Genomic DNA, 26,681 nt, shown 5'->3' on the forward strand with positions numbered 1-26,681 from the left:
TGGATTGAGATATGGAATATTTGGTTGAAGTTTTGCTTTTTAACTTTGGGTACTACTCAAGTTAATTGCTTTTTCCCTTACAATTATATTTACTAATATAAAATTCTTACATAACATTAGGCCTTTCTGGTTTACTGTAGTTTAGAGCTACAAGAGACATTTTCTCATATTCTGCTGTGCGGAACGTAAGTGGCTCCATATTAAAGTGAATTCACCATCTTGACATCTGGGAAAACCCGGACCTTTGACCCTGACCCTTCTTCCCCTGGTGAGCTCTGGAATATGATCAGTCCAAGGCTAATCACAGAATTCCCATTAGTTCTCTCTCGCTGGGGCAAGTCATCCTCCATGTTAACAAGTTCTGGCACCAGAGCCTTATTGTTCCTGATCCCTTTGATCATTCACACCTTTTACAGCTTAGGAGATTCAAGCACAGAGCTTGAGGGAAGAAAGGCATGGAGGGTATCCCGTCCCTATGGGTGCTGCCCAGAACAAGCCTAATATGTATCTTGCTTTAATAAACGCTTAATGTCCTGAAGTTGTTTGCCTCTCTCCAGTCTCTCAGCCCCTGGACATTTTATGTAACATTTGGATTCAGTTATTCATGGGAAACAAAAAAAACCCCAAACTATTTGTAACAAATAATCCTAAATTTTATATGAAACCATAAAGACAATGAATAGCCACAGCAATCTTTTAAAAAATATTTTTTAAAATGTATTTTATTGATTTTTTACAGAGAGGAAGGGAGAGGGATAGAGAGTTAGAAACATCGATGAGAGAGAAACATCGATTAGCTGCCTCCTGCACACCCCCTACTGGGGATGTGCCTGCAACCAAGGTACATGCCCTTGACCGGAATTGAACCTGGGACCCTTCAGTCCACAGGCTGACGCTCTATCCACTGAGCCAAACCGGCTATGGCTAAAAAATATTTTTATTGATTTCAGAGAGGAAGGGAGAGGGAGAAATAGAAACATCAATGATGAGAGAGAATCATTGATCAGCTGCCTCCTGCATGCCCCACACTGGGGATCGAGCCCGCAACCTGGGCATGTGCCCTGACTGGGAATTGAACCGTGAACTCCTGGTCCATAGGTTGATGCTCAACTACTGAGCCATGCTGGCTGGGCTCTTTTTTTTTTTTTGTAAATCCTTACTTGAGGGTATGTCTACTGATTTTAAAGAGAAGAAGGGAGAAAGAGAGAGAGATATAAATCAGTTGTCTCCCATACATGGCCCGACTGGGGATCGAACCCACAACCTAGGTGTGTACACTGACTGGGAATTGAACCCAGGACCTTTTGGTGTACAGGATGATGCTTCAGCCACCTGAGCCACACAGGCCAGGGCACCACAGCAATTATGAGAAAGAAGAACAAATTTGGAGGTATCATGCTACCTGTTATCAACCTGTACTACAAGGCTATAGTAATCAAAGCAGCATGGTAATGGCATAAGCAGACACATAGATCAATGGAATAGAATAGGGAGCTCAGAAATAAATCCATACCTATGTTGTCAATTAATCTATGACAAAGAAGGCAAGAATATACAGTGGGGTAGAGATAGTCTGTTCAATAAATGGTATTGGGGAAACTGGGGAGATACATGCAAAAAAAATGAAACTACATCACTTTTTTTACCCCATATGTAAGAATAAGCTCAAAATGGATTAAACACTTAAATGTAAGACTTAATACCATAAAAATCCTAGAAGAAAACATAGGAAGTAAAATCTCAGCCGAAACCGGTTTGGCTCAGTGGATAGAGCGTCGGCCTGCGGACTGAAAGGTCCCGGGTTCGATTCCGGTCAAGGGCATGTACCTTGGTTGCGGGCACATCCCCAGTAGGGGGTGTGCAGGAGGCAGCTGGTCGATGTTTCTCTATCATCGATGTTTCTAACTCTCTATCCCTCTCTCTTCTTCACTGTAATAAATCAATAAAATAATTTAAAAAAAAGGAAGTAAAATCTCAGACATCTCTCTTAGTAATATTTTTTTCTGATATATCTTCTTGGGCAAGGGAAACAAAATAAAAAGTTAATGGGACTATATCAAAGTAAAAAGTTTTAGCTCAGCAAAGGAAACCATCAATAAAAAGAAAGGACAACCTACTGAATGGAGGAAGATATTTGCCAATGATACATCAGATAACAGGCGAATTTCCAAAATTTATAAAGAACTCATACATCTTAGTGTGCGTGCACGCGAGCGCACACACACAAATAATCCAATTATAAAATGGGCAGAGGACCCAAATAGACACTTTTCCAAAGAAGACATACAGATGGCCAACAGATGCATGAAAAGATGCTCAATGTTGCTAATTATCAGAGAGGAGCAAATTAAAACTCCAATGAAATATCACCTCACACCTGTCAGAATGGCTGTAATCAATAAATCTACAAACAAGTGTTGGTGACGATATGGAGAAAAGGGAACCCTTGTGTACTGTTGGTGGGATTGTAAATTGGGGCAGCCACAGCCACAGGCTAGAAACACCATGTGTTAGCTTTTTTGTGTTCTGTATCTGTTGGGGTAAGTGCTGTTTGAGAAGTTCGCCTGTTAACTCCATCCGCCTTTGCTCCTCACTCAGTGACCCCATGTCTTCTTGGAATTTAAGCACCTTTTCTCCTGTAAATGAGCAAAGCACAGTCACCAGCCATATGCTTCCATGGTCACCTGGTGACACTGGAGCACTGCATGCTAGCTTTTCGAAAACCATCAGGTATTTCTCTTGGGTAATATGGAATTAAATAGTCACCCTCTCCCCATTTAAGGGAATTTCAGGTTTTAAAAAGGAGGCCGTGAATACTTGAGTTCACTGACCTCCTGAAATCATTTGAGGGCAACTTGACTGGCTTTGATGGTGCCTTGTTTAGGTCCTCAGGACAGGAACAATGCATCCTTTCAGTGGTTTTCTCTGTATTCACACGTATGCAGACTAGGGGAGGGCACTTTCATACATGAAGAAAGGTCATCTTCTCAGTGAGGCCTGTCCAGTCCACCCTATTTAAAATGATAAACCGTCGCCCTAGCCAGTTTGGTTCAATTCCGGTCAAGGGCATGTACCTCAGTTGCAGGCTCCTTCCCAGCCCTGGCCCTGGTTGGGGCAAGTGCAGGAGGCAACCAGTCGATGTGTTTCTCACCTCGATGTTTCTCTCTGTTTTCCCTCTCTCTTCCACTCTATCTAAAAAATCAATGGAACTTTTTTCCCGCACTACCCAGGGAGGGCTCCATACGGCGTTGTTCTTGGTTCCCACGTAACTTAAAGGGAAACTTTTCACAATGTCCGGAGCCCTTGATGTCCTGCAAATGAAGGAGGAGGATGTCCTCAAATTCCTCGCAGCAGGAACCCACTTAGGTGGCACCAACCTTGACTTCCAAATGGAGCAGTACATCTACAAAAGGAAAAGTGATGGCATCTACATCATCAGTCTGAAGAGGACCTGGGAGGAGCTTCTGCTGGCAGCTCGGGCCATTGTTGCCATCGAAAACCCAGCTGACGTCAGTGTCATATCGTCCAGGAACACTGGCCCGCGAGCCGTGCTGAAGTTTGCTGCTGCCACTGGAGCCACTCCTATTGCCGGCCGCTTCACTCCTGGAACCTTCACCAACCAGATCCAGGCAGCCTTCCGGGAGCCAAGACTTCTGGTGGTTACTGACCCCAGGGCTGACCACCAGCCTCTCACAGAGGCGTCTTGTGTTAACCTGCCCACCATTGCTCTGTGTAACACAGACTCTCCTCTGCGGACATTGCCATCCCTTGCAACAACAAGGGGGCTCACTCAGTGGGTCTGATGTGGTGGATGCTGGCCCGGGAAGTACTACGCAAGTGTGGCACCATCTCCTGTGAACACCCGTGGGAAGTCATGCCTGATCTATACTTCTACAGAGATCCTGAGGAGATTGAAAAGGAAGAGCAGGCCGCTGCTGAAAAGGCTGTGACCAAGGAGGAATTTCAGGGTGAATGGACTGCTCCTGCTCCTGCTCCTGAGTTCACTGCTGCTCAGCCTGAGGTTGCAGACTGGGCTGAAGGCGTGCAGGTGCCCTCTGTGCCCATTCAGCAGTTTCCTACCGAAGACTGGAGTGCTCAGCCTGCCACTGAAGACTGGTCTGCAGCCCCCACTGCTCAGGCTACTGAATGGGTTGCAACAACCACTGAGTGGTCCTAAGCTGTTCTTCCACAAATTCTTAACAGAACGGAAATAAGGTTGATGGAAAATAAACAGTTTCTAAATCAATCAATCAATCAATCAATGGAAAGCCCTAGCTGGTTTGGCTCAATGGGTAGCAGGTCTGCCTGCGGACTGAAAGGGTCCCAGGTTTGATTCTGGTCATGGGCACTTGCCTGGGTTGTGGGCTCGATCCCCAGAAGGGGGCATGCAGGAGGCAACTGATTAGTGATTCTCTCCCATCATTGATGTTTCTCTCTCTTCCTCTCTGAAATTAATAAAAATATTTTTTAAAAATCAGTGGAAAAATATCCTCGGGTGAGGATTAAAAAAAAAAATTATAAACCATCTCTACCACCTCGCCCTGTTTTATTTTTCTCCATACCACTTCTCACTATCTGAAATATAATTTGTGTTTTTGTTGTATTTGTCTATCTCCACTAGAATGTAAGTTCCATAAGATGAGAGATTTGTCTGCATTGTTTGTTGTAGTACCACACGGGCCTAGAATGTGCGAGGCACATAGTGGGTGCTCAGGAAATATTTGTTGAATGAATAAATGTATAATATTTTGAAACTTGCTTTTCTTTCTTTTTAAAAATAAGCTCTTTCTGAGATCCTCCTGTGGCATTTGAAGATACACCAGACACCTCCTCCCTTTAACGGACTTGTTGTAACCTAATCCTGGTCTTCCTTCTGTTCCTCCAGCCACACAGAGCACATTCTGGGTGGTTTTATGGCAGTGAACATGCAGTGGGGCCTGGGCTCCTTAGGATGGAGTAGTCCCATTCATATGAGCGAGGCTCTCTGGGCGTGCACATCCCTCACCTGACACTGGCTGTGTTTTCAGGCTTTGTGGGAGACATTACATGGTAATTCTCTATATTGAACAAGGTTGTGCATATCTCTTGACAGATAGAATCTTGCAGGTAATTGCTAAAAAGTAACAGTGTTAAAAACATGTAAAACCCTGGAGAAGACCTTGGCAGAAAAACAGCCTCTTTGGGAAAAACAAAAGATGCAAGCTTGTGTCTCGCCTCTGTGGCTTAATATTAGAAAACGAACAAACAACTTTCTAGGTGTCTACTGCTATGTGTATGAAATGGGAATGTGGGAGGATAATAACAAGCTAGGGAAATTCCTAGGCAAGCTGAATGGGGAAACTGAGACAAGAAAATTAAACAGGCCAAACAGTTTGGAGAGCTTGCAGCCAGTTTGTGAATAGCAGGACCTTCTCTTCCCCAACCAAGGACACTGGAGAACAAATGGTTCATACCTCTCCTCCCCAACCAGAGAATACATAGCTTACATCACCCTGGCCTGGGAAAATAGAGAACAAAGACCCAATTTGTGCCAGTCAAACCCAAGGACAGATAAAGTTGGGGGGAAAAACAAAAACCTCATTAAAGCCAGACAGAACTAAGATAAAAGTAAAACAATAAAACAGACCAAAGAAAAATCCAAAACTCTCCAATACACTAGTTTTAATGCATAAACATATTAAAAATGCACCTGGAAAGTTGATGAATATTCTACTGAAACCCTCCCCTAAGATTCTACCTACAGAAATAGAAAGGATAAAATACCCTCAGGACAAAGACTCAGTGTGGGCTCGTTCTAGAGCAGGGCATGAACTTTTTATTCCTTCCTAAATTCTAAGGGTTCTCACGAGACTTGCAACTAGGGGAGCAGTGGGCAGCAACAGCTCTACCCAGACTCACCCCCTGATCCTGTCTTCAAGGCCCCCTCTTCTCTGACTTCCCAGTGAGCTAAAGCAGCCCTGCCTTGGCTCAGTTCTTTCCTGTAACATTTCTAGGGAGCCAAAGCAGAGCACCCCCTAAGCTCTCTCCTGTTGTTTCTTCTCCCCTAATTTCCTTCCTTTGTTTCACTGTCCCCACCTTTAGTAAATGTATTCCCAAACCATCTGGACTCGTATTATGGAATCTTTCCTACATGTCAAGGACCCACACACCACAGACCAGCCCGAGGCAGACCCTCTGCAGGTTGGTCCCTGTCCATTAACAGGAACCCAGGCTAAATCCCCTTTTTACTGCATTTTGTTGGCAGTGCTCCAGAAACACCTATGCTTGAGTCCTGTATCCCTCTGGCTGCATAGTTTTGGTTAGCCATAAACACACTTCTGAAGGGAACCAGGGCTTCTTCTCAGTAACCACATGGGTGCTGAGGAGTAGAGAATTTAAAAATCGAAGAGGAAAGAATAAGGTGACTGTGTTTTAGGGAAAAATGATTGTTAAATGAGTTTCAGTGCTTGACAAAAAAGGCATCAGTGCTAATTACCTTGGACAGCTTCTTGAAGAAGACTTGACCACTGAAAAAAATCCTTATAAGTTTTCTCAAAATTGATTTGAGAGAGAGGAAGGGGAAGAAGAAAGAGAGAGAGAGGAACATCGATGCAAGAGAGAAACATTGATCAGTTGCCTCCCACACACTGATTGGGGATCGAATCCACAACCTAGGCATATGCCCTGACCAGGAATCGAACCTGCCACAGGACAACACTCCAACCGAGCTACAACAATACAACATCCAGGCCAAAAAAGTCCTTATAAGTTCCCAGGAGATAAAAATGTATGAAATGAATGTTTACATTGGTTATTATAATCAGCATATTAATTAATTAATTCATTCATTCATTCCTATTTTTTGTTGACACTATTCAGATGTTCTCTATTTCCTCCCCTTGCCCACCTCCACCCAGCCCCCACCACTCCCTTCCTCTGGCCTTCACCATTCTGTGGTCTGTGTCCATGGGATACGTATATATGTTCTTTGGCTACTCTCTTCACCTTCTTTTATCGAGTTCTCCCTAGCCCCTCACCTCTGACCTCTGTCAGTTGTTCCATGTATCCATGCTTCTACTTCTATTTTGTTCATCAGTTTATTTTGTTCATTAGATTTCACATGTAAGTGAGATCATATGGTATTTGTCTGTCGCTGACTGGCTTATTTCGCTTAGCATAGTAATCTCCAGGTCCATGCATGATGTTGCAAAGGGTGAGAGTTCCTTCTTTTTATATCCACCTAGTATTCCATTGTGTAAAGATACCACAGTTTTTTATCTACTCATGTACTGATGGGAAATTGGGCTGTTTCCAGATCTGGGCTATTGTAAATAAGGCTGCTATGAACATAGGGGTGCATATATTTTTTTCTGATTGGTGTTTTGGGATTCTTAGCTGTATTCCCAGAAGTGGGATCCCTAGATCAAAAGGCAGTTCTATTTTTAATTTTCTGAGAAAACTCCACACTGTTTTCCAGAGTGGCAGCCCCAGTGTACATTACACCAGTGGTGTACCAGGGTCCTTTTTCTCCACAGCCTGGCCAGCACTTGTTTGTTGATTGATTGATGGTAGCCATTCTGGCAGGTGTGAGGTGATACCTCACTGTAGTTTTAATTTGCATCTCTCTGATGATTACTGACTTTAAGCATTTTTTCATATGTCTCTTGGCCATTTATATGTCCTCTTAAGAGAAGTGTCTATTCAGGTCCTTACCCCATTTTTTAATTGGATTGTTTGTCTTCCTTTTGTTGAGTTGTACTTTGTATATTTTGGAAATTAACCCCTTATCAGATGTCATTGGCAAATATGTTCTATATAGTGGGTTCCCTTTTCATTTTGTTCAGTGTTTCTTTGGCTGTGTCGAAATTTTTTTATTTAGATGTAGTCCCAGTTTATTTTTTTGTTTGGTTCCCTTGGAGATATATCAGAAAAAATACTGTTATAAGAGATGTCTGAGATTTTATTGCCTATATTTTCTTCTAGGATTTTGATGGTTTTGCAATTACATTTAAGTCTTCTATCATTTTGAGTTTATTTCTGTGTATGATGTAAGTTTGTGGTCTAGTTTCTTTCTTTTTTTTTTTTGCAGGTATCTAACTTTTTCAACACCATTTAGATTGAATTTACTCCATTGTACGCTTTTGCCTCCTTTGTTGAATATTAAGTGACCATAAAGGCATGGGTGGATTTCTGGGCTCTCTGTTCTGTTCCATTGATCTATATGCCTGTTTTTGTGGTTTTTTTTTCCAGTACTAGGCTGTTTTGATTACAATTGCTTTGTAGTACAGTTTGATATTCGGTATTGTGATCCCTCCAACTTTGTTCTTCTTCCTCAAGATGTTGAGGCTATTCCAGGTCTTTTTTGGTTCCATATAAGTTTTTTTTTTTTCATATAAGTTTTTGGAATATTTGTTCTAGATCTGTGAAATATGCCATTGGTATTTTAATAGGAATTGTGTTGAATCTGTAGATTGCTTTGGGTAGTATGGACATTCTAATGATGTTATCACCCCAATAAATTTAATAAAAAGTAATGATGTTAATTCTTCCAATCCACCAACACACTTTATGCTCCCATTTGTTTTTATCTTCCTCTATTTCTTTTCTCAATATGCTATAGTTTTTGGAGGACAGGTCTTTTACCTCCTTGGTTAAGTCTATTCCTAGATAACTTAATGTTTGTTGTTTCAATAGTAAATGAGATTGTTTTCTTAGTTTCTCTTTCTGATAGTTCATTAATGTTGTGTAAAAATACCACTAATTTCTGGATATTAATTGTATATCCTGCTACTTTGCCAAATTCATTTCTTTTTATTTTATTTTATGTATTTTTTAAAATGTAAATACTTTATTATTGAAAGTATTTCCCCTTATTTTCCCTCATTGACCCCTTCCAGCCCACTCCTGCCCCACACCCAGGCCTTCACCACACTATTGTCTGTGTCCATGGGTTATGCATATACTAGTATATGCATACAAGTTCTTTGGTTGATCTCTTCCCACCCACCCACCCACCCACCCACCCACCGCCTTCCCTCTGAGATTCGACAGTCTGTTCCATGCTTCTATATCTCTAGATCTGTTTTATTCATCAGTTTATTTTGTTCATTAGGTTCCACATATGAATGAGATAATGTGATACTTATCTTTCTCTGGCTGGCTTATTTCGCTTAGCATAATACTCTCTCCAGGTCCCTCCATGCTGTCTCAAAGGTTAAGAGATCCTTCTTTTTTTACAGATGCATAATATTCCATTGTGTAAATATACCACAGCTTTGTTATCCACTCTTCTACTGATGGGCACTTAGGCTGTTTCCAGATCTTAGCTATTGTAAATAACACTGCTATGAACATAGGGGTGCATATATACTTTCTGGTTGGTGTTTTAGGCTTCTTAGGATATATTCCTAAAAGTGGGATCACTGGTCAAATGGCAGTTCCATTTTTAATTTTTGAGGAAACTCCATATTGTTTTCCATAGTGGCTGCAGCACCAATCTGCATTCCACCAGCAGTGTACTATTCCCTTTTCTCCACATCCTCGCCAGCATTTGTCATTGGTTGATTTGTTGATGGCTGCCATTCTGACAGGTGGAGGTGATACTTCATTTTAGTTTTAATTTGCATCTCTCTGATGCTTAGTGACTTTGAGTACTTTTTCATATGTCTCTTGGCCATCTGTATGTCCACTTTGGAGAAGTGTCTATTTAGTTCTTTGTCCATTTTTAAATTGGATTGTTTGTCTTCCTTTTGTTAGGTTGTATGAGTTAACCTCAGGAGGCATTTCTCAGAACATATCCCCATCATTAAGTGATGCATGACTGTACTGATATATGCACAACACTGATGAACCTTGAAAACATTATTCTAAGTGAAAGAGGCCAGTCATAAGAGACCATATATAGTATAATTCCATTTATACAAAATGTCTAGAATAGGCAAATCCATAGAGAAAAAGTGAATTTAGTGGTTACTTATGGTTAACAGGGGTGGGAAGGAGTTGGAAAGAATTAGGAAGTGATTGCTAATGTGGAATTCTTTTGAGGTGATGAAACTGTTCTAAAATTTTTTGTGGTAATGGTTGCCCAACTCTGTGAATATACTAAAAACCATTAGAATGCATATGTTATATGGATGATTTGCATGGTATGTAAATTATATGTCAGTAAAGCTGTTATTTTAAAAAAGTAAGTGGTGGGAAACCCATACCATGCATACTATAAATCTAAGAATGCTGAAGAGGCCATATTAAAAGACTTCTAGAAGTAGAATATTACCAAAGATAGACTTCTCATAGTGATAATTAACCAGGAAGACATATCTATATATATAAAACCCTAATATGCAAATAGACTGAACGGCGGAACAAATGAACAACTGAAAAACCAGTCGCTATGACATGCACTGACCACCAGGGGGCGTGCGCAGAACATGGTGGGCATCGACAGCAGAACGCGGAACATGGCGGGCATCGGCCACGGTGGGATGGTAGACCAGGTGAGCGGGGGTGCCAGACCAAGGCGGTTCTTCAGTATAAGTTTTACTTAGAAAACGTTTTAGAGGCTCTTTACCTACCTGAACAATTATTATTATTTTTTTAATTTAATAAATCTTTATTGTTCAGATTATTACAGTTGTTCCTTTTTTTCCCCCATAGCTCCCCTCCACCTGGTTCCCACCCCACCCTCTGCCCTTACCCCCCCCCCCACTGTCCTCATCCATAGGTGTACGATTTTTGTCCAGTCTCTTCCCGCACCCCTACACCCCTTTCCCCCTGAGAATTGTCAGTCCACTCCCTTCCTATGCCCTTGATTCTATTATATTCACCAGTTTATTCTGTTCATCAGATTTTTTATTCACTTGATTTTTAGATTCACTTGTTGATAGATATGTATTTGTTTTTCATAATTTTTATCTTTACCTTTTTATTTTTCTTCCTCTTCTTAAAGAATACCCTTCAGCATTTCATATAATCCTGGTTTGGTGGTGATGAACTCCTTTAGCTTTTTCTTGTCTGTGAAGCTCTTTATCTGCCCTTCAATTCTGAATGATAGCTTTGCTGGGTAGAATAATCTTGGTTGTAGGTTCTTGCTATTCATCACTTTGAATATTTCTTGCCACTCCCATCTGGCCTGCATAGTTTCTGTAGAGAAATCAGCTGACAATCGTATGGGTGTTCCCTTATAGGTAATTAACTGTTTTTCTCTTGCTGCTTTTAATATTCTCTCTTTGTCTTTTGCTCTTGGCATTTTAATTACGATGTGTCTTGGTGTGGTCCTCTTTGGATTCCTTTTGTTTGGGGTTCTCTGTGCTTCCTGGACTTGTAAGTCTATTTCTTTCACCAGGTGGGGGAAGTTTTCTGTCATTATTTCTTCAAATAGGTTTTCAGTATCTTGCTCTCTCTCTTCTTCTGGCACCCCCATAATTCGGATGTTGGTACACTTGAAGTTGTTCCAGAGGCTCTTTACACTATCTTCAACTTTTTGGATTCTTTTTTCTTTTTCTTTTCCAGTTGGGTGTTTTTTGCTTCTTTGTATTTCAAATCTTTGACTTGATTCTTGCGGTCCTCTAGTCTGCTGTTGGATCTCTGTATATTATTTTTATTTCAGTCAGTGTATGCTTAATTTCTAGTTGGTCCTTTTTCATATCCTCGAGGGTCTCACTAAATTTATCGACCTTTTCTAGGAAATTCTTGAAAAACCTTATAACCGTGGTTTTGAACTCTATATCCAGCCGTTTGCTTTCCTCCATTTCTTTCATTTGTGACCTGTTTCTTTGTCTCCGCATTTTGGCTGCTTCCCTGAGTTGATGGAGTGGCTTTGTGTGCTAGGTGTTCTGTAGGGCCCAGTGGCTCAGCCTCCCCAGTTACCTGAGGTGGACAATCTTGGTGCACCCCTTTGTGGGCTGTGTGCATAGCTTTGTTGTAATTAAGTCTTGATTGTTGTTGGTATCACTGGGAGGAATTGACCTCCAGGCCCATTGGCTGTGAGGATCAGCTGTGTCTAAGATGGGAGAACTTCTGTGCTGGAGACACCCTTATGAGACAAGAATGTGTCCCTTATGGATCTGAGGAGTTGTAATCTGGATGGTCCCACTCTGACCCCTGGGTACACTGGCTCTTGGATCTCCAAGGAGGTGCTAATTTATCCTCTGCCTGAGGCCACCCAGCAGGAGCTATGGAGAAATCTACAGGTTCCTCTTCTTTGTTTGGGTTTTGGAGGTGCCCAGATGAGGCCCAGCTGTGAAGCAATGCAAGCTGCTGCGGGGCCTTGGGCCTTCTTTTGGATGTTCTGGGTTTCACTGACTCAGCTGCAGTTTGTTAGGTAAGATTAGAATTCAAAGGACCACACTATTCATATGCTCAGCTTGGATGGGGCGGAGTCTTAGGGAGGAGCAAACAACTATGTCTTCGTGGGGCTGGATCTCAGGGTGGAGCACACAGCAATGGCTTCCTGTCAGCCCGGCCCTAAGAGGCCCCTGCGTCTCAGTGTCCTGCGGTAATCGCTGCAAGCACCTCTGAGAGAAAGCCGCCCTCGAGTTTCGCCCGCTGCCAGACAGTCCAGTTTCTCCCCATATGAGTCTGGGTCCCCAGAGTCTCACCCGGAACTGGAGTTCAGAGCATTCGGGAGCTTTTGTCTCCCTCCTGATTGAGAAAGCCAGCCGCGTATTCAGTTGCCAGCCCTCTCCGCACACGCGCGCCTCTGTACCTCTGCCTTCCGCAGCTCCTGTGAGTCTCAGTGTGCTTTTCTCTTTCCTTCTAGTTGTAGAATTTCCACTCAGCCAGCCTTCCTGTGGTTCTGTATCCAGACGTCCGTTTTGTCTTTTAGTTGTAGTTTTGAAATTGTTGTGCGAGGCAGCCGTTTAGGTGTTTACCTATGCCGCCATCTTGGTTTCTCAAATCCGGTCTTCAAACTTTTTCAGTTGACCTGGACGTTCTTTGTCTTTCACATAGAAATCATCACTTTTAAAGCATTTAAACCAGCATTCACAAGTATCCTGAGATGGAGCATGTTCACCGTAAGCTTCCTGAAGTATAAGGTAACTTTTTATTCAAAATAAAGTAATGAATTATAACTTTCCTCAAATGCTCTTTTTTTTGGCATGAAATTCAACATTTTTAAGTGTAAAAATATCTATGATGTTAACACCTGCAGCAAATTTGACATATGAAGTTTTGAAGCTTGCTGTCAATACAACATAATAGCATACATATCAAATCGCATATATATCAACATATGTGTAACTCCATCTAGTGAAAAAAATCCGCATTATTAACTGGTACACCTAGTATTTTGAAAGCCACAGACACCTACCTTGTTTATAGGTGATTACAGATGTGAGTATAGCCTCAGACACATATGCCTGTATAACAGTGTTTATTTAGTAATTGCTGTATGCCAGACACTGGTCTCAGTACTACATTTAACACATTAAAATCTATAATAATAAAAGTGTAATATGCTAATTAGACCGGACAGCCGAACGACATTCCGGACGTCCTTCCGGACAAAGCCCTGGCATCGGGGGCCGAGGCAGAGGTGGTTAGTGGTGATCAGGGGCGGTCAGGCAGGCAGCCGAGCGGTAGGTTAGGGGTAATCAGGCAGGCAGGCAAGCAGTTAGGGGCATCAGTCAGGCAGGCAGAATGGTTAGGGGCAGGCAGGCAGGCAGAGTGGTTAGGGGCAATCAGGCAGGCAGGCAGGCAGAGGGGTTAAGGGTGATCAGGCAGACAGGCAGGTGAGCGGTTAGGAGCCAGTGGTCCCGGATTGCGAGAGGGATGTCCGAGTGCTGGTTTAGGCCCAATCCCTGCGGGATCAGGATCGGGCCTAAACTGGCAGTCAGACATCCCCCAAGGGGGCCCGGATTGTGAGAGGGTGCAGGCCAGGCTGAGGGACCACTGGCCCCGTGCACGAATTTCGTGTACCAGGCCTCTAGTGTCTAATAATAGCTTCTTTAATTCTTACAATGTCCTAATGAGGTACTCAGGAACAGAGAGTTGAAGTACCTTGTCCAAGATCCCAGAGCTAGAAAGTGTCCATATTTAATAAAACTGGAGACTCTGACCCTATAATCTGCCATCAGTATGTACCACAATGTCTTCTTTAGGAGACCCTAGAAAAGTAGGTTTGCTAGGACAGTTTTAGAATTTGATATCCTTATAGTTTTCCATCTAAATATCTACCAATTAAATGAGGTATCAGTTTATGTTTATATTGTTGAAACTGGAAAATCTCTTTGATTAAAAAAAAAAAAAGCTTTTCAAGCCGGATTGCTGATATTTAGAGCCTACATAGGCAAAGCAAATAAATAGTATACATTTTGAAAAACAAGAAGAAAACATGAAAATGTAATGCAGAAACTAATCCCAAAAGCTCAGAATGTTCAGCTTAAGAAGGAAGGTTAATTACTAACCGCAAGGCTATTTAAAGAGGCATCGAGGTCTGCTGTGCTGGAACCCAAGGACTGGCTTCAATATTTAATAGGGTTGTAACATCTTTCCAGATAAAGAATGAACCTAATTAGAATGGCTACCCTTGGTCTTATTCATTATGGGTGAGCAGTTTTTTATGGAGGGCCTTCTTGGGAACTGTTTCTCATTACAATATTCTGGGTCTGCAAACATCAGCATACCTAGCTGCTCTGAGAGACCACAATTCTCGTCCCTATCCTCAATACACAGTATGTTTCTAGGGGCACAGATTAAATTCCCCCATCACTGTGCATCAATTAAATGCAAACCAACACCTTGCTTCGTCAGCCTACAGAGGACTGTGTTGTGCAGAATGCTGGCAAGTAGCATCTGTCTCTGGGCCAGTGTCCAATTTGTTTGGGGCAGGCAGGTTTTTCTCCTCAGGATGAAAACAGGGTTTTGCTTCACCTTTTTTTTAAAAAAAAATGTTGTTTTTTATTGATTTTTTAGAAAGAGAGAAAGAGAAAGGGAGAGAGTGAGGGGAGGAGAGAGAGAGAGAGAGAGAGAGAGAGAGATCAATGAGAGAGAAACAATGAGAGAGAAACATTGATGGACTGCCTCCTCACACCCTCTACTGGGGGTCAAGCCTGTAACGCAGGCATGTGCCCTAACTGGGAATTGAACTAGCAACCTCATGGTGCATGGGACTAGGCTCAGCCAACTGAGCCACACCAGCCAGGGCTGTGCTTGCATTTTAAATTAAGCTTTATAGCAATAGAATTATTGAGATTCTACTGATTCCAATTTCAAAAGACTAAAACTTCTCTAGCCAGATTGGCTTAGTGGATAGAGCCTCAGCCCATGGACTGAAGGGTCTCGGGTTTGATTCCAGTCAAGGGCACATACCTCCGTTGCAGGCTTGATCCCTGGCCCCAGGTGGGGCACATTTGGGAGACAACCAATCTGTGTCCCTCTCACACTGGTGTTTCTCTCTGTCTCTCCCCCTCCTTCCACTCTCTCTAAAAATCAATGAGAAAAAATATCCTTGAGTGAGGATTAACAACAGCAACACAAAGAATGAAAACAAGTGTTTCTCTTTATCTGTATGTTTTCCACAGTTCCGCATTCAGCCACCGAATTTGTCCTGGTTTTTGGATGGTTTTGATGTGTAAACATTTTGTGCATGTGTGGAATCCGGAGGAGAATTAAGTAATTCTGTTTGTAAGAAGAAACCGAAGAGGCCCTTGAACCCCCAGGAACATTTTAACTACTTTGCTGTGAGGCCTGCATGCAACCCCAGACCCCACCTGAGAGTTTGGGAAGGCACTCCCTGTGTTTCTTTTCTCCTGGCCAGGGGCCTGTGGGAGGATCACAGGGGAAGGAGTGTTCTGGCCTCTGCTCTCACACAGGGACCTGAGGGACTCTAAACAGCCTTCCTGTGGTTACTGCTCCATAGGTTCCCAGCAGGGGGCAGGATTAAGGCAGCCTGTTTTTCTTACCGTACTTAGTGGCCAGTACTTTAGGCTGATTGCCTTTCCCGAGAGGGAGGGGGAAGCAGTTTTTCAGGGAGGCATTTGTAGAATTAGGATTTGAGCAGGAGGAAGACTGGGAACCTGGGGTCCTCTGTGTGGGAAAGTAGTTCTGATGCTATCCTTTCTAATAATAGACAAATATGCAAATTGACCATACCCCCAACACACCCACAAGCCACGCCCACCATCCAATCAGAGTGAGTATGCAAATTAACCCAAACCAAGATGGCTACAGCCACAGAGAGCAAGGTTTCCTAGGTTACAGAGGAAGCCAAGCTTTCTGCCAGCCATTGCAGGCCTAAGCCTCCACTCAAGCTACAAAATTTCAATTATAGAAGGTAAACAAATTCAAACAAATGGTGGCAGAATGGAGCTTGAGAGAGCAGGCCAGGGTTTCCGCCGGCAACAGGGGAAGCAAAGCTTTCCACACACCCTGGCCGGGCCCACCTGCTTAAGGCAACAAAGTTTCAATTATAACCCCAAAACAAATGGCTTTGGGCCTCGGAGGGAGCCCCAGGCTTGGCTCTGCTCCAGGCTACAAAGTTTCAATTGTAGAAGGAAAATAAATTCCAGATACCAGAGCCTCCGCTTGGGTTGCCAGGGGGCGTGGCCTGCCTGCAAACCACCACAGGCCCCTCGCTCAGGCCGCCACACGCCCCAAGGGAACCCCACCCTAATCAGGGACACCCTTCAGGGCAAACCAGCTGGCCCCCACCCCTGTACCAGGCCTCTATCCTATCTAATAAAAGAGTACTATGCAGATTAATCATCACTGCAACACACAATATAGCTGCCCCCATGTGGTCAAAGATCCTGCCCCCATGTGGACACAAGATGGCCACCACAAGATGGCCAGCAGGAGAGGGCAGTTGGGAGGCACCCGGCCTGCAAGGGAGGGCAGTTGAGAAGGACTAGGCCTTCAAGGGAGGGCAGTTGGAGGTGATCAACCCTGCAGGAGAGGGCAGTTAGGGGTAACCAGGCCGGCAGAGGAGGGAAGTTGGGGGCAAACAGGCTGGCAGCAGAATGGTTAGGGGGTGATCAGGCTGGCAGGCAGAAGCAGTTAGGGGCAATCAGGAAGGCAGGCAGGCAAGCAGTTGGGAGCCAGCAGTCCTGGATTGTGAGAGGGATGTCTGACTGCCCGTTTAGGCCCGATCCCTGGCCTAAACGGGCAGTCGGACATCCCTTGAGGGGTCCCAGATTGGAGAGGGTACAGGCTGGGCTGAGGGACAACCCCCCTCCATGCACGAATTTCGTGCACCGGGCCTCTAGTTGGTACTATAATGAGCTCTAAGAATAAGTAGCCGTTTCTCTGTATCCAGCCCTGGCATTTTCTGTAACTGTTCCCTCAGCAGCCCAGTGAAGAAGGTGTTTTTGACCCAATGGAAGCGTCAAGCGGGGCTGGTGTCTGACGACCTTGCAGTGAGGGTCTGGGGAAAAGGCACTAGATCACCTTAGTTGTGAAGGCAGCATTGCCAACCTCTTCCGTTACTTAGAGCCATCTTTGCAGCAGTCAGAACGATTCTGATTCTTTAAAACATTTGCACAAAGTCCTTGGCCCATTTCCATTTACCTCGGTGGCAGGTATGTGCCATTCTCTGGACACTTTACCCTGCAGTGTTGTAGCTGACATTAACATGCAGGGAAATCAATTGCCTGGAGGCTCATAGGTTCAGATTTGGGGGCTCAGCATTGCTTTATGGGAATTGACTGCAACCCAGTCCATTTCAGTGTCCATCTTGATAACTTATGTTAAGTACCCACCTGACATCAAAAGGCAGAGCTCACACGATTTGATCAAATACTGCAGTTCAGTATGACGGACTGTGCAGCAGCAGGCAGCTGTGTCCTGATAGCCCTACCTAGTGAGTGTCTTCTGTCACCACCCTTTGTGTCTGAGCCTGCAGCATGCTGCTTGTCCCTCCTCCCTGCCCAGCTCTGTGACCACCCACTCAGCCACCACAGGTGGAGAGGCCAAGGGGACATGACTCTCCTGCTGGAGACACCGCATGCTCTGCTTACCACCTGCACCAGGTCCAGGCCCAGAAGAAGCTTGGACGAACTGAGAGAACTAGGAAAACAAATTTCGGTCGACTCATTTTGTGGGGGAATAAAAATATGCCCGTAGTATTTCTACAAGAGGAAGGTCACTGTGATCAGGAAATCAGACAGCAGCAGTAGATGCGCAAACCTGGGATTACAGACCTGCTTCCTGTTGGACGTCACCAGCTCTCTGGAGCAAGGCCTGTTCAGAATGTCATAGGCAAGAACAAAAGCGTGTGCATGTCCACATGCGCTCCTTAAGGTTTAGCTTCTCTTTGAGCAAGGGTGGGGAACCTTTCTTCTGCCAAGGGCCATTTGGATATTTGTGACATCCTTCTCAGGCCATACAAAATGATCAACTTAAAAATTAGCTATATCTGGTCTAACATTTAATTAACACCCCTCATGCCTTGGCAGTGCCAGACCAAATGATTTCGTGGGCCTCATACCGCCTGCGGGCCAGACATTCCCCACCCCTGCCTTAGAGGAAGAAAAGTAAATGAAAACACAGTGATCCTTCCACGTAGACAGTGATCTGAGTTGGAAAGGCCACATTGATCGCCTTGCTGTTTACTCCCGTTTGGATGGTGTCATGTTTATCTTTCAGGTGATATACCAGGATTTGGACTGGCCAGTCACCAGTGTCTCAACTCCTGGTGTCTTTCACTCAGATAACCCCAGGACCTGACCCAGGACTTCACTATGAGTGAGGCAGAGATAGGCCAGTTCCAGAGAGAGAGGCAGGAGGGTTGGGAGAGAAACAAAGGGAGGGAAAAGGGGGGAGGTGAGAGACCAAAAGGGAGGCAGAAATGCACAACACAAGTGGCAGTGGTAGACTTATTTTGACTCTTTTCTGGAGCCCTTTATGGATGCCTGTGAAATCCTACTCTGGCCATAAATGGGACGGAGCATCCTGAGGCAACAACGTCTCTCCTGAACTGTACCTCTTTGCAGGTCCCTCACACCCTGAATTCTGCCCCCTCGCTCAGCTCAAAACTGTAACCTCATATGCCCCCCTCCCCCGCCCCCTTTGAGGCTGTCCACCCCAGGAGCTTGGTGCTGCCTGACTGCCACACTGGCATGTTGTGTGGGCATAACATTTCCATTCTTGTGCCAAGTTTGGCTTTCTAGAGGTTAATGTTTTCTTAGTTTTTACTTACTTACTTCTGAATGTATTTATTCTTTTCCAAATGTTCCATCAGTTCTGTCAGAAACCTAACTATGTTATTTTCCGTATGATGACAAGAACACAGGATCTGTTGGTTCCCTAGTTGTCTGTTTTGTGTGGGTTGCTCTCTGGTCCTGCTCAGGGCTGCCCTCTGTGGACAAAAAAAGGGGGGTGAGTGTCTGTGGAAAGTAACCTCACAGGGTGATGTGATCATAAATTCCTAACTGGGTAGGTCATGGTTAGTAGTCACATCCCAGGCATGTAACTTCTTTATTAAAAGGCTTATCTTTGCCTTAAGCAACCCCTGTCCATTGTTTCTGTGCATCTATCAGGGGTGGGGAACCTTTTTTCTGTCAAGGGCCATTTGGGTATTTATAACATTATTATTCACTTAATATGAATTTAAGTTCGTATGAAAAAGAGCTTCTAGATTTATTGCATTTTGAGTCCTGCCTACGGTTTCCTTGGCAGGGCCAGACCAAATGATTGCGTGGGCCGTATGCGCGGGCCTTATGCGGCCTGGGTTGGACACTCCCCACCTCTGACTGTTAACACATCTTTGAAATGCTCTCTCCGATCCCTCAGGAGAGCACATCCATCCTAACTGCCGTGTAATTCTATCCCTGACGTTGCTTCCTCCCACTTTCATGTAATCTTCCTTACATTCCTTCTTTAATCAAATGCACAAAAGGAAGCTGCAGAACTGTTCATTCTCTGGAGTTTTGCAATCTTGCTCCCTGGCGTATATTGTCAGTTTGGCTCAAATAAACGCTTATAAAATTCTCCACAGGTTTGGTTGTTTCTTACATCGGCCTAGAACAGTCTCCACTGCTTGCATGTGACCCAGATCCTAGATCCTGTGTCTTCCTCTTTCTTGGTTAATCCCCCAGTTTGCAGTACAAGTTCTGGTAGCTTCCAGATTAGGTTGAAAGGGTTCTTCCCAGAGGATGTGTGTCAAAGGCAGTCCTCTAACTCTCAATCTTGCTGTTGAGAGTCCATGCTGTGCCACTTCCACCCCCCCCACCCCCCCCCCACCCCCCCCCCCGCATTGTCAGTGTGGGACTGCCCTTTCCCGACTTGTTTGTTCTAAGATTTCATGAGGATGTACTTGGTATGGGTATGTTTTTCTTTTCTTTTTTTAGACATTCAATTATTTTTATTTAAAGTATTTTTTTTCCAGCAACATTTTTATTAGAAGTGTATTTACAGTTACATAGTGGAGATGAACCTGATATTAGGAGAGGTTGGTAACTCACAGATGGGTTGATTAGGTCCTTTCACAAGAGTTCATGTAATTATTTGCAAGCTATTTGTTGTGTAACAGGAGGGCTGCGGTCAGTCCCAGGTGGAGGGTCACCACTGCGTGCTTCCTGCCTGTCTGTGGAGACGGTATGGCCCATATCACTAAACTTGAGTCTTGCTGTGTAGCACGCAGATTGTACACACGTGCAGAAAGAAAATGATGATTTTTAAAAAATGAAATTGTGTTGCATTATATTTACAAACTCTTGCAACCCTAAAACATTTTTGGGACCATCAGAGTTTTAAAATAAAATTAATATGTAAAACTTGAACTGATTTGGAAACCTCCAGTGGGAATTGTAAGACTTTGCTGTTTTTATTTACTTTATTCCTAAAGTTTATTGCTTCTACTCTAAAGTTGATGTATTTTTTGAAAGATGAAACAGAGGGCCGGAGACCATGGGATACCAGGACACAGGCTTTATTGGAGAGAAGACCCCTGCTGGCTCCCTTCCAGAGGGAAAAAGAGAGGGAGAGAGTGCCGGAGTGAACACGCCTTTTGAGGGGAGGAAGGAGGGGACGGGGCTTAGGGTACTCAGCACACGCTGATTGGTGGTTTCATGTGAGGTACATGATTAGGGACCTAGGGACTTAGGAATCAGGGGCTTAGGGTATTTGGCAGGTGCTGATTGGTGGTTCAATGTACAGTCCATATAAGGTGTTCAGGAATGTCCGGCTGCAGGTGGAGTTTACGTCATACTCCGTCCATCAGTTGGGGGAAGGGAGGATCTATCATTTTTATTGCAAAAAATGTTTTGGATAAGACTAGCAGAATGGCTTTTTAAAAAAATCACCTTGTTGCACTATTCATTCTAGTGGTTCAATAGTGAAACTGTCAAACTATAAATGTCCATCCTGGTGTGTTGGGTACATCTTACATTAACAAAGTGATTCTATTCTTTGGTACTCAGTTGAAAATTCTAGTGTTACCTTGGGAAAAGGAACCAAACTGTTTGCTCTCTTGGGTTCTATTTTTGATGGTGACCCTGAACTTTTTTTTTTTATTCTTTTTTAAAAATATATATTTCTTTATTGATTTCAGAGAGGAAGGGAGAAGGAGAGAGAGATAGAAACATCAATGATGACAGAGAATCATTGATCGGCTGCCTCCTGCACACCTCCCACTGGGGATCGAGCCCGCAACCCAGGCATGTGCCCTTGGCCAGAATCGAACCTGGGACCCTTCAGTCAGCAGGCCGACGCTCTATCCACTGAGCCAAGCCAGCTAGGGCTTTTTTTAAATTCTTTTTTTATTTTATTATTTATTTATTTATTTATTTATTTATTTATTTTTTATTTATTTATTTTAATGAATCTTTATTATTCAGATTACAATTGTTTCTCCTTTCCCCCCCATATCTCCCCACCACTCAGTTCCCACCCCCCCTCTGCCCTTACCTCCCCCCCGCTGTCCTTATCCATAGGTGTATGATTTTTGTCCAGTCTCTTCCCCCATTCTATGCCTCTGATTCTATTAAGTTCACCAGTTTATTCTGTTCCTCAGATTTTTAATTCACTTGACTTTTAGATTCACTTGTTGATAGATATGTATTTGTTGTTCATAATTTTTATCTTTCTTCTTCTTTTTCCTCTTCTTAAAGAATACCTTTCAGCATTTCATATAATCCTGGTTTGGTGGTGATGAACTCCTTTAGCTTTTTCTTATCTGTGAAGCTCTTTATCTGACCTTCAATACTGAATGATAACTTTGCTGGGTAGAGTAGTCTTGGTTGTAGGTTCCTGCTATTCATCACTTTGAATATTTCTTGCCACTCCCGTCTGGCCTGCATGGTTTCTGTTGAGAAATTAGCTGATAATCATATGGGTGCTCCCTTGTAGGTAACTAACTGTTTTTCTCTTGCTGCTTGTAAGATTCTCTCTTTGTCTTTTGCCCTTGGCATTTTAATTATGATGTGTCTTGGTGTGGTCCTCTTTGGATTTCTTTTGTTTGGGGTTCTCTGCGCTTCCTGGACTTGTAAGTCTCTTTCTTTCATCAGGTCGGGGAAGTTTTCGTTCATTATTTCTTCAAATAGTTTTTCAGCATCTTGCTCTTTCTCTTCTTCTGGCACCCCCATAATTCTGATGTTGGTTTGCTTGAAGTTGTCCCAGAGGCTTCTTACACTATCTTCAACTTTCTGAATTCTCTTCTCTTCTTGATTCTCTGGAGGAGTGTCCTTGGCCTCTTTGTATTCCAAATCTTTGAGTTGATTCTTGCGATCCTCTAGTCTGCTGTTGGGTCTCTGTATAATATTTTTTATCTCAGTCAGTGTATGTTTAATTTCTAGTTGGTCCTTTTTCATATCCTCGAGGGTCTCATTGAATTTATCGGCCTTTTCCATGAAATTCTTGAAAAACCTTATAACCGTGGTTTTGAACTCTATATCCAGTCGCTTGTTCTCCTCCATTTCTTTGGTTTGTGATCTGTTTCCTTGCCTCCTCATTTTCGCTGCTTCCCTGAGTTGGTTGGGTAGCTTTGTGTACTAGGTGTCCTATTGGTTCAATGGGTCAGCCTCCCAGTTACCTGAGGTGGACACTCTTGGTGTACCCTTGTGTACTGTGTGTCCCCCAGCAGGAGCTACAGCAAGGACTAGTTTTCTCCTCCTTTGCTTGGTCAGTTTTGGAGCAGTCTGACTGGAGCTGCAATTTATTTGGTTAAGCTGCCACAGAACAGGCCATTTATATGCAAAAGCCGCTGTGTGGAGCCTGGGCGGGTTTGTAGAATGTGCTGGGCGGGGCCTCAGGGCTGGGCGGGGTCTCAGGGCGTCACTAGGCTAGGGTGTGGCCAACGGCGATGGCTGGCATCAGCCGTCTCTGCCTTTCCCGTTTCCAAGTCCCTGCACCCCGCGCTCCAGCGCAGTAAAACAATGATTGCTGGGCGCACCTCTGCAAAAAAGTCACTCTCACTTTCCGACCCGATGGCTGAGAGTCCAGCTTCTCCCCGTAGGTGTCTGGGTCCTCCGCGAGTCCCCAGAAACTGGATTTCAGAGTGATCGGGAGCTTGTCTCCCTGCAGGTTGAAGAAAAGCCGCGTGCCCAGTCTCCCGCCGCCAGCCTGATTCGCGCACCTCCCTACCTCAGCTTTTCAGCGTTTGTGCTCCTTTCTCTCCTTAGTCGTAAATCTACCACTCAGCCAGCTTTCCCGTGGTTCTGGGTGGTAGACGTTTTGTCTTTTAGTTGTATTTTTGAAATTGTTTTGCGAGGCAGCAGATTAGTTGTTTAACTTTGCTGCCATCTTGGTTCCCGCTTTTTAAAAATTCTTTATTGTTGAAAGTATTACATATGTCTCCTTTTTCCCCTTTTGACCTCTCCCCACCCGCTCCCGCCACCTCTGCACAGGCCCTCACCCCTCTACTGTCTGTGTCCATTGGTTATGCTTATATGCATGCATACAAGTCCTTTGGTTCATCTCTTACCCACCCACCCCCACACACCTTCCCCTGCCTTCTCACTGAGGTTTGACGGTCTGTTTGATGCTTCTGTGTCTCTGGATCTATTTTTGTTCATCAGTTTATGTTGCTCATTATATTCCATAAATGAGTGAGATCATGTGATATTTATCTTTCTCAGACTGGCTTATTTCACTTAGCATAATGCTCTCCAGTTCCACCCATGCTGTTGCAAATGGTAAGAGTTCTTTCTTTTTAACAGCAGCTTAGTATTCCATTGTGTAGATATACCCAGTTTTTAATCCACTCATCTGCTGATGGGCACTTAGGCTGTTTCCAAATCTTAGCTACTGTAAATTGTGCTGCTATGAACATAGGGGTGCATATAACCTTTCGATTGGTGTTTCTGATTTCTTGGGATATATTCTTAGAAGTGGGATTACTGGGTCAAATAGGAGTTCCCTTTTTAATTTTTTGAGGAAACTCCATACTGTTCTCCACAGTGGCTGCACCAGTCTGCATTCCCACCAGCAGTGCAGGAGGGTTCCTTTTTCTCCACATCCTTGCCAGTGGTTTGTTTTTTTCTTGTCCCACTTGGTGGGACTTTGCCATCTGTCTGCTTGGAAAAGTCTTGTATTATTCTAGTAATCCCCCTTCCCTTCAACTGGTTTCTTTACTTTGTTCATAGAGGATGCCTGGAGATTTGGGATTGATTTTTTTTTTTTTAAAGGAAAATCCAGATTAAAGTGCTGTAAAACAGAACCAGGAAATTTCAGAAAGCAAGCCATCAAATTTAGAGCTTTTTTTTTAAAGCACTTTAAAAATTAATTATTTAAAAACGTTTAATTGTGGAAAAAAACACATAATATAAAATTTACCCTCTTAACCATTTTTAAATGTACCATTCAGCAGTATTAACTATATGTACATTGTTATGCAACAGATATCTGGAACTTTTTCATTCTGCAAAACTGGCCAGTGTTAGAGCGTCAGCCCTCACACCAAAGGGTCGCGGGTTCAATTCCCAGTCAAGGGCACATACCTGGATTGTAGGTTCGTGTGCCCCCAGTTGGGGCTTATTTGAGAGGCAACCAATCGATGTGTCTCTCTCACATCAATGTTTCTCTCTCTCCCTCCCTGCCACTCTCCCTCTGAAAAGCAATGGAAAAAATATCCTTGGGTGAGGATTAACAAAAAAAAACCCATTCAAACAAAAAAACTGAAACTCTATACCCATTGAACAAGTCCTCCCATTTTCCCCTCCCCCAGCGTCTGGCAGCCACCATTATTCTTTCTGTCTCCATGATGTTGACCACTTTGAATAGTGCATTTAAATGGAATCATACAGTATTTGTTCTTTTGTGACTGGCTTATGTCACTTAAAGTAATGTCCTCAAAGTTCATCTATTATAGCATGTGACAGGATTTCCTACCTTTTAAAGACTGAATAACATTCCAGTATACATATATATCTCCTATATAATAAAGAGCTAATATGCTAATTAGACTGAACAGCAGAATGACTGTCCGGACGACCTTCGGGACCAAGCCGGGGCTGTGAGGGCTGGCCAAGTTCATTGGGCCTCTAGTATAATAATAAAAACGTAATATGCTAATTAGAGCGGATGTCCTTCCGGACAACCTTCCAGATGAAGCCGGGGCTGCTGCTGCAAGGGCCAGGGCTGCTGCTGTGAGGGCTGAGGCGGCAGCCGGGGCTACCGCCTCAGCCCTTGGAGCCCCTTGCACGAATTTCGTGCATCAGGCCTCTAGTATATATATAATTCTCTCTATTTATTAATTTGTCAGTGAACATTTGGGCTGCCTCTACCTGTTGGCTATTGTAAATAATAATAGACAAATATGCAAATTGACCATACCTCCGACACACCCACAAGCCACGCCCACAAGCCACGCCCACCATCCAATCAGAGCGAGTATGCAAATTAACCCAAACCAAGATGGCTACAGCCACAGAGAGCAAGGTTTCCTAGGTAACAGAGGAAGCCAAGCTTTCTGCCTGCCCTGGCCAGGCCTAAGCCTCCACTCAAGCTACAAAGTTTCAGTTATAGAAGGTAAACAAATTCAAACAAATGGCGGCAGAATGGAGCTTGAGAGAGCAGGCCAGGGTTGCCGGCGGCAATAGGGGAAGCAAAGCTTTCTACACACCCTGGCCGGGCCCACCCACTTAAGGCAACAAAGTTTCAATTATAACCCCAACACAAATGGCTGCCGACCTATGGAAGGAGCCCCAGGCTTGGCTCTGCTCCAGGCTACAAAGTTTCAATTGTAGAAGGAAAATAAATTCCAGATACCAGGGCCTCCGCTTGGGTTGCCAGGGGGCGTGGCCGGCCTGCAAACCACCACAGGCCCCTCGCTCAGGCCGCCCCACACCCCAAGGGAACCCCCACCTGATCCGGGATGTCCTTCAGGGCAAACCAGCTGGCCCCCATCCCTGTACCAGGCCTCTATCCTATCTAATAAAAGAGTAATCTGCAGATTGATCATCACTGCAACACACAATATCACTGCCCCCATGTGGTCAAAGATCCTGTCCCCATGTGGACACAAGATGGCCACCACAAGATGGCCAGCAGGAGAGGGCAGTTGGGAGGCACCCGGCCTTCAAGGGAGGGCAGTTGAGAGGGACCAAGCCTGCAAGGGAGGGCAGTTGGAGGTGATCAACCCTACAGGAGAGGGCAGTTAGGGGTGACCAGGCCGGCAGAGGAGGGAAGTTGGGGGCAAACAGGCTGGCAGCAGAGTGGTTAGGGGGTGATCAGGCTGGCAGGCAGAAGCGGTTAGGGGCAATCAGGAAGGCAGGCAGGCAAGCAGTTGGGAGCCAGCAGTCCTGGATTGTGAGAGGGATGTTCGA

The 26,681-nt window shown here is 44.2% G+C and overlaps 1 protein-coding gene and 1 pseudogene across 1 annotated transcript in view; both read left to right on the top strand.

The window, feature by feature from the left end:
• Positions 1 to 26,681, top strand: part of NINL (ninein like) — a 110,573-nt gene that overhangs the window by 15,045 nt on the left and 68,847 nt on the right. The window lies entirely within an intron of this gene.
• On the top strand, positions 3,231 to 4,236 carry LOC129150911 (40S ribosomal protein SA-like; annotated as a pseudogene).

Source organism: Eptesicus fuscus, chromosome 12 (assembly GCF_027574615.1).
Source record: "Eptesicus fuscus isolate TK198812 chromosome 12, DD_ASM_mEF_20220401, whole genome shotgun sequence".
NCBI classification, from domain to species: Eukaryota; Metazoa; Chordata; class Mammalia; order Chiroptera; family Vespertilionidae; genus Eptesicus; species Eptesicus fuscus.